Raw genomic sequence first — 9,135 nt, forward strand, 5'->3', positions numbered from 1 at the left:
ACCTGATGGCTTGCATGTCATGTGTACCTATGGGACCATCTAACCTGTAGGATCTGACGGGCCTATGGGACCTTTCTCCATCTCCATTCGACCTATGGGACCCAATAGCTTGCGTGTCACTTGTTGCTGTCAGGGTTTAATAAATTCAAACTCAAAAAAACCATGAGACCTAGGAGTCAAACCTGGTACCCAAATCAATGAATAGACTGTCTTCACCATTACGCTAGACGCCTGGTTGTGTTGACATGTCTTTGTAGTCCTAATAGTAGTATATGTTCTCTATGTGGATAGGTTGACTTCTATATTGGATATATATCCCCTGCAAATGGAAACAAATCTATGTCCATTGGACTTGTGGTGGCAGCGCCAGTGGATCCCCAGTGTGCTTTGGTGGCTCAAGCATCCTTTTGGAGGCTAGGCGGCGGGTCTTCCCGGTGGAGCGCATGGCATTGGCGTCCGTGTCCGTCGTGTCTCCTTTCTTGCCTTTTCATGTTTGCTTTACTGTTTTGGTCCTTGCTTGAACATGAGTTATACAAGAAACATTGTAGCATTGTAGATCTGGTTAAGACAATGTTGATGAAAAGAACTAGGAGGTGGCACTAGTTGGTTTTGTACTGGTGTCCTAGTTTTTTGCATATGTTCAGTGTTCATACTATAAATGCCTGTGTGCAACTAGGCCTATTAATTGTCAAGTGCTTGCTTGATTATACCTATCTGCCTAGGCAAACATACTGGCCCTTCGCTTCTGCCTTAAACTATTTTTTTCTTTCTAGTTCTTGCTTGATTCTACATTTATGTTTCATATGCTCTAGTGCCACCAGTGAGTCCTTATGGTACTTTGAACTTGTAACATATTTGAGGCCACATTTCTGTGCCAATGATGTCTACATGGCTGTTGGATGTATTAGGATGTAGCTCATATGTTTGCTTTCTACTTGTGAAAACTGAGGAAGCTCAATTAACTGCTAAAATTATAATTGTTATAGCTCCATTAACTGCTACTCTAGTTTGAGTTATATATCTATGTTATGCTACTCTAAATTTATATGAGGTTGCACCATGAAAATTGTTAATAGTTGCACTTTGGTATGAGTTGTGGACTCACTGATGGATCTTTGTTGGATTATTTTCTTCTTCAGTGATCTCATTACTGAGGAAGCTCTCATCGTACTGCACACTGATGAAATGGAGGGGCCCCCAACAAGAGGAATGCATTGGCCAGCCTCACGGAGGATGTCGTTTTGGAGATCCTCTACCGCCTCCTCGACCGCTTATTGTTCCATTGCAAATGTGTCTATCGCTCCTAGAAAGACCTCATCTTGGACCCCAAGAACCATAAGAAGCTGCCCTAGACTATGGCCGGCTTCTTATACGACAGTGAGAACGGCAATTGAAACTTCACCTGCGTCATCCATGGTGTACGTCCCCGCTCCTTGGAATTCTTGCCCTTCAACATTGATAATGTAGCTCTCTTAGATTGCTACAATGTCCTCATCCTATGCTAGTGCCTTGGGGTTGATGGATACCGCTATGTTGTCTACAATCCAATGACCCAGAAGTTTAAAATTCTACCACCTAGCACCCATGATGTTGGCCATGCTGTTGGTGAGGCTCACATGGTGTTTGATCTGACAACCTCCTCGCACTTCCATGTGATTGAATATGTGGATGTCAATGCTATGTGCATAGGTGTGGAAATCTAGTCATCTCAAACTACAGCATGGATCTATAAGGAATCTGAATGGGGCGAGCATACTCATGTGACCTTTTACAGACAACCAAGTGTGTGTTTTAACAGTTGTCTACACATTATGGGGCACTTTGGAAGGCACTCTATGATATGTGCTGTGGATATGGAGGGAAACACATGGAGGAAAATTGATAGGCCAAATGGTCTTCACCAGTTCATGCATCAAGCTCAGAGTCACTTGTGTTTATGTACTATTGATGGTCCCAATGATTCAAAGCTTTCAATCTGGATCCTTGAAGACTATGGTACTAAAAATTGGACATTAAAGCATACGATCACCACGTGGATCCTATTTGGAAGGATTAATATTCGATTTAGTTACCTAGATTTTGATAACGAGGACATAGAGGTCACAGTTCACCCAGAATGAAATTTGATTTTCTTTGCTAGGGAGGATGGAACAATCATCGCATATAACATGGACCACAAAAAAGTTCATGTCATCCTTGTCCGAGTCTTTCGGTATGATAGACGTACCATTAAAAAAAATTCACCTGCAGACCATACTATCTTCCTTATGTTCCCTTGTTCTTGGATTCATTAGTAGAGCATTAAATAAAGCTGCATTTGATGTATCTCTCTATCATGCATTTTAATTTCCTCAATGATGGATGTCATTATTTCAGCTAAACTAGTGTGTCATCTTTGTTCTGTTTGCAAATTGAATTATTTGTTTGGTGCATACATGTGTTACGGTGGTGTTACAGCTCCCATTATCGTTTCATCCAATAATTCAGCTATAGTACAATACTTATATTGATTTCTAATGTCATGGGTACATGGGGTATGCTGATGAGGGCACTCCAAAATACAAAAAAAATGACACTTCAAAAGCACTACAATGCACCCACCATATTGTACTACTAGGCTATGCTACTATTAAGTTAGCCAAACTTAAAATCATAAATGACACAGTAACAAGCATCACAGGAAGACGAGGAAAACTATAGAGGATACTATCAGATGCGTTCAAATGTACAAAGGTCGGACTTTCTTACTGTGCAATAACATTTCAACACCAATGGCTCCTCTGCTCTGCATTAGACTGAGGCGAGACTTGCGGTCAGACTTTCTTATGTATGCAATAATATTTCAACACCAATGGCTCCTACGCTCTGCATTTCACTGAGGCAAGACTTACTCCTTGCTGCAAGGTTCTTGCTAGTTCAATAAAGATTGACAAAGACACCAAGGCAACAAAAAAACAAACAGAAACCAAATGACCTGAGCTACACCATGCTCAATAGATTATAAGTGTGAGACTTGCTCCTGGTGCTGAAATTGTAATGGTTGTCAGATGTACCTTCTTCAGATTTGTTTCCTTTAGGGAGCCACATAGGTATTCAAATTTACTACGCACACAAGAAAGTCTAGCATCATAAATCTGACCGGGCCGAACACATCTCATGTTATACATAGAAACCTATTTCGTACAAGTACTTTCGTTGAATCCCTAAAGAAAATAAATAAAATTAAAATAAAACAATAGAATAGCAAAAGCAAAAACAATATTCTAGACTTGTTTGGATGAACTTCTCGCTACATGGTTCTTTCAAGTTCAACAAATTTTATCAAAGACACGAGTTAGCTTCAACAGAGATCAAAGTCACTCATGAATGTTTAGCATATTATAGATTAGATCAAAGACAACTAGAAAGAAATGTACAATGAAAAGCAACCAACAGGGGGCTACAAACTAGCTACAAAATGACTAAAGGACCTAAGCTACACCACGCTCAATAGAGTTTAACCCACCTAAGGCCTTGTTTGGATGCACATGTATTCATCTCAGTCCACATATGTCGAAGTGGATTGGGGTGGAATTAAGCTAAATTCCATTCCATTCCACTCCAACACATGTGGATTGAAGTGGATACACATGCATCCAAACAAGGATGTCCATGTATTCGTCTCAATCCACATGTGTTGAAGTGGATTAGAGTGGAATTAAACTAAATTCCATTCCATTCCACTCCAACAAATGTGGATTGATGTGGATACACAAGCATCCAAACAAGGCATGATACAAAGTTCAACAAAAGTTAACACCAACATGCAAATAAGAGTTCACATATTTTGCAAGGGCGTCCTACAGATCAAACTGATTCATGACTACTAATACTAATGATATGTCCCATAGATCAAGGGTCAAGGTTGGCATGCAGGATCTCGTCCATGTCCACCTTTGGTAAGATGGCATTGGTGGTCGGCTTGAAACTCTCGATCAGATCGGCGATGTCATCGTCCATCAAACGCGGCGAAAAACCTTGCTTCGCCACACCAAGGTTCACCGCTGTGCCAATCTAAAGTTGGGCAGCAGCCAGTGCCATGGTAGCCTCCTGATGAATGGCTTCGGTCACGATGGCTCGAATTCGGCCCAGCAGGGCTCAGAGGTGCTCCTCTGTGGTGAACAGATTATCCACTTTTCCAATAGGGAAGGCCACGTTATAGGCGGCTAGCACGGACATCTATAGTGTGTTAACCCATGTGCTCAGTTCCACAACAAGGTTCATCATGTGTTGGCCTACTGCTGGGTGATTGCCAAGTTGGCTCACGCATGGGAGGCCAGATTCTTGGAAGCTTGAAGTGCATCGTGCATGTCATCTAGCTCACCACACAACATCTCAGCATTTAGCATGGTCAAAGACAAATTTGCTTGGGCCTCACGGTAATCCTTCATTAATTGATGGTAGTTTACGTTGTCTGAGGATTCACGCTCTTCTAACGATTCGCCCACTTTAGAACCAGAGGGTTGTGCGGGGATAGACATGCTCGATGGTGGCAAGCGGCGATGGGAAGCGCTGCATAATGCAAGCCAAGTTCAAGCCCATATAGGATAATGGGGAGAGCGATCTGATTAAGAAGGCAAATGACTTTTACCGAATTGACCAACGCAGCATGGCACGTAATTGCGGGTGGCTGCCACCATCAAGGATGCCTTATGTGGCCACTTTCTAAGCACGACCATGGACGAAGAACTGGGCACCAGGGCCAACAAGGATCAGGATGCCATCACGCACGTGATCAATTCCAAATACTAGTTAAATTAAACAACATGAACACAAATACTAGTGTGAGCATTACTTGCATACTCTGGTTAAATGAAGATAAACAACATGAAGAGCGGTGATGATCCACCTCCAAAGGGGGAACTGGTGGGTTAGAGAGTAGGCTGATGAGAGATGCATCTGTTGGTGGAGGATTGCTGGCATTGAAGGCCTCTAGGTACTCCACATCAACAGGTGATCTTGTTCACTCCGCCATGGTCCTAGTAGGAGGCATCAGCGGTGTAGTAGGGTGGAAGGCAAAAGCTTTGGGATGGAATCAGGAGCTTTGGAGAGAGAAGGCATTAGGTATAACCTTCCCTCTCGCCCCTTGTCTCTGTTGTTATAGTTTGGAGGCCGTCGATCACCCCCCGATCGAGTCGTTTGCATGGGTGGGCGGCGGGGCTTCACCCCGTCATGTCAATGTGATGGGCCGAGAGGTGACATCCCCTGCTACAACAAGCTACTGATGCCACCCATGCACGGACGCCTGCATGGGAATGCAGGAGCACGTTGTCTTGGCAGTCAAGATTTTAGACAGCCGGACCTTGTGTGATCCTATAAAGTATGAATAAAAATAATCCTTGATGCATGTTTCTTGCAAGATCAACAAATCTTATCAAATACACGAAAATAAGACGAGTTGGGTTCAACACAGATCAAAGCTACTCATGACTACTACTACTGATACAAATGTTGTGACCGAGTTTACTCCGTAGGCAATAGTTTTACTCACAGCTCTATACTATATAGTGTCCAACGAGATCAAATGTGCCATATTCGGACTTTCTTGCAAGCGTAGTATAATATGAGAGTGAAGCGAATGCATTAAGAAAGCTGAACACAAGAAGTGATTCAAGAAAAGGAGCTTTTGACACACTTGAGACTTGAATGCTCGGTGCGGTTGTGATAGGTCTTTTCTATACTTATTTGATTCTAATCCAAGAAGTCACAGCAGTCGAGGGGCAGACTGAAGGCATGTTTGGCTCAATCAGATTTAAAATGCTCGGACCATCACAGGGACTAGGGCATGGTAAGATAAAGATTTTTTTCCAACCGGTGTGCTTTGCCTTCGGTGCTGTCGCACTCCCTTAGGAACCTCAACTAGTTGTACCGCAGAAGGCGTGTTCGATCGGAGATGCAGGAGTATTGATGTTCCCAAGCATACACGGATGAAAACAGAGCACGTCACCTCCATTTACTCTGATGAGACAAAGTCAGTCTTGGTGCTGGTTTTTACTATATGTTAGCTCCTTCTGATGCCCCAACAGTGTGTGCACTCCTTGCATTTGTGACAACACTAGAAACACAGAAAAAGAAAGCCCCCACCCAAGAGGAGAACGAGAAAAGAGACATACCAGCAAGGATTCCTTAAGACTATCAAGTTCCCTAGTTGGCACGTTGGGGCTGCAAGAAGACATGGCTGGAGCAAGCCAGAGTGACATGGAGTGCATGAAGATCCTTCTTCCTGGATTGTATGTAGAACCATTAGTAAGTGCCCATTTTCTGTGTGCTAAATCCAATCTGCTGGGGTTTGCCTTTGGGAATGAACTTGTCCCTCTATCTGGCTATATTGATCATTGTGCATGTAGAAATTGTTGGCTATAATGGCCCAGGCCGTCGGAGGTCGCTAGAAACTCGAGCTTTGTCTGGACGATGAGTAGAGCCTGGCCCGGTGTAAGGTGGATGTGTTCCCCAATGAAGGTCACTTGTACCTCCACTGAGGATGGAAGCACTTCACTCGTGCCCTCAATCTCCAAGATGGGTTCTCTCTTGTATTACAGAATGACGGCTAGTCATAGATTAATGTCAAGGTCTTTGACCTTACCACCTACCGCAAGCACTACCCGCATGACTTCGAGGCCAATGGTAGTCAACTCTCCCTGACCTTCATGGAGCCAAGGATTTTTGCAGTGATTGTGAAGAAGTACCACCTCAAAGCAAAATATCTTGTGAGCACTCTCATGAGACGCAGAACGTACCGATAATGTTGCAAGTTACCATTGTCCTCTTTGTCATTAGTCTTTTTTTGTGTGAGGCGAAGAACGTGCCAGTGGACTTCGAGCGAGAGCATGACTACAAGCAATGGTGCATGATTGAGCTACAGATGGCTAGGCAGTCCTGGTTCATGGGCTTGGAGAGGCCCTGTATGAACAAAGTCTTGCGAGTGTCATTCAAGTAAGGGTTGGGCGCCTTATGCGTTGACAACAACCACAACATCGGCGACACCTTCTTCTTTAGCGCGATCCATGAGGCCACCTATAGCAAAGACAACGACAAGGAACGGGAGGAGGAGCTGGAGGACGATGAAGCTAAGCTCAAGGTGGAGGTGCGCAAGACGAACGTCGGATGGAGGCGGTGATCTCGGCACAAGAGTTGACACAATTTGTATTTTGTTGTTTCATCAATACTATTATCCAGCCTATCAAGATTTCTAAGTACTGGATAGTCTTAGGCCCTGTTTGGATGAACTGCAACTAATTATCCATGGCTAAAAATTAGCCAATTAGTTGTTTTATTAGTCCATACCTATTTGTATTGTGAACTAATTTTTGGGTTCTATGGACTAGTTGGATGGCCCCTAATAGTTGCCATCACTGTATTTCATTGTTCATCAACTCACAGTGATCTGAATCGTCTATATTTCCTAGGGTTGGACGCCCTTGAATAGATCATCAATATAATCTTCATCTTCCGATGCTGGTGGAAAAGCCTGTTGCACCACCCAAACTTTCACCACTGCACCAAACTCAAGTTGGGAGCGACCAGTGCCATGGCAGCCCCTTGATGGACGACTTTGGACACCATGGCCCTAATGTGGGCCTGTAGGGCTAGGAGGCGCTCCTCTGGTGTAGTGACCAGATTGTCTGCTGTCTACACCGGGAAGGTGACATCACAGGTGGTAGTAGCATCAACAAGCAGGCTTTGGACCTCTGCCTCAGCGGCCGCCTTCTCATCTCGTGCCTAGGTGGCTTCTTGTGGGTGACACCAAGTGCAGCGTGCGTGGCCTTCAACTCATCACGTAGCTTGTCCGCATCCAGACTGTCCCCTGAGTATAAGTCTGTGACCTTGAGGTAAGCCTCCTTTAACTTAAAGTATTCTTCGTGGTCTGATGATGCATCACCAAAAGACTATTCAGAGTCAGACAAGACTTCATGTTTTGATGATGCATCACCAGAAGACTATCCAAGGTTAGATGGGATCAGTGATGGTGTGCAGTGATGGGACGTCTCTCTGTACAATGCAAGCCAAGTTCAAGCCCATGGGATAAGGGGGAGAGCAATCTAATTAAGAAGGCAAATGACTCACTGGACTATCCGGGTCAGCATGGGATAGAATCATCACTGGTGGCTGCCCCCATCGGAGGATGGTTCTTAGGGCCACTTTCCGAGCATGACCGTAGATGAAGAACCTAGCTCTAGGGCCAACGATCCTCGAGACGCCATCACACCCACGTCCACCTGTTGAGAATGTAGGCAATTTCTAAATACTAGTTAAATTAAGCAGCATGAACACAAATACTAGAATGAGCATTGCTTGCATACTCTAGTTAATATAATGAAAAGAAACAACATGAAAAGTGGTACACGAAAAAATCACCTTGTTGGGAGGAACAAGCGGCAGGTGTGAGACCACACCGATGAGAGGTCCATCTGTCGGTGGAGGATGGCCAACGCTGAAGGCCACTAGGGACTCTCCCCTACCACGATCCATCGTGTACTCTCCCATAACCTTCATCACCCATTGCTCTAGGTCATCCTCGTGGATGGTGACCCTCGACTCGATTGTAGGGTTCGTTGGACCTCGGAACTCCCACTGGTGGTGGTGCATCATCTTCAAGGGGAGGACCTGATGACTGATGAAGGTATGGATCACCCTCGTCCCCATTAGGCCTCGGTCCTTTAGGTCCTTGATCACATCCAACAAGTTGGGCACATGGTGCTTGTAGGCCTCCAGGGGCAGTAGTTCCTCCCATGACTCTAGGAGGTCACCACGTAGCCAGTCAGGAGAATAAGACGGCAGCGGTGGGCTCTCATTAGGGACGTGGAGCCATGACTTTTGCCACCCCAATTTCGTGGAAGGGTAGCAGTTAAGGCTTAGGTACCTGTCCTCCAATCTAGGATGAAATTGGATCAAGGCGCCCCCCACATCTGAGGAAGATGGACCCCCCGGGCGCTGAGCGAACCACCCGGAATAAAGACCACTAGAGCTCATAGTGGGTAGGGACTCCTAGGAAGTCCTCGCATAGCATGATGAAGATGGTGAGGTGGAGGATCCCCTCTAGGGTCAAGTCATGGAGGTGGAGCCCATAGTAGTATAGTAACCACCAGAGTAAGGGGT

This window comes from Miscanthus floridulus, chromosome 12, assembly GCF_019320115.1.
Source record: "Miscanthus floridulus cultivar M001 chromosome 12, ASM1932011v1, whole genome shotgun sequence".
NCBI classification, from domain to species: Eukaryota; Viridiplantae; Streptophyta; class Magnoliopsida; order Poales; family Poaceae; genus Miscanthus; species Miscanthus floridulus.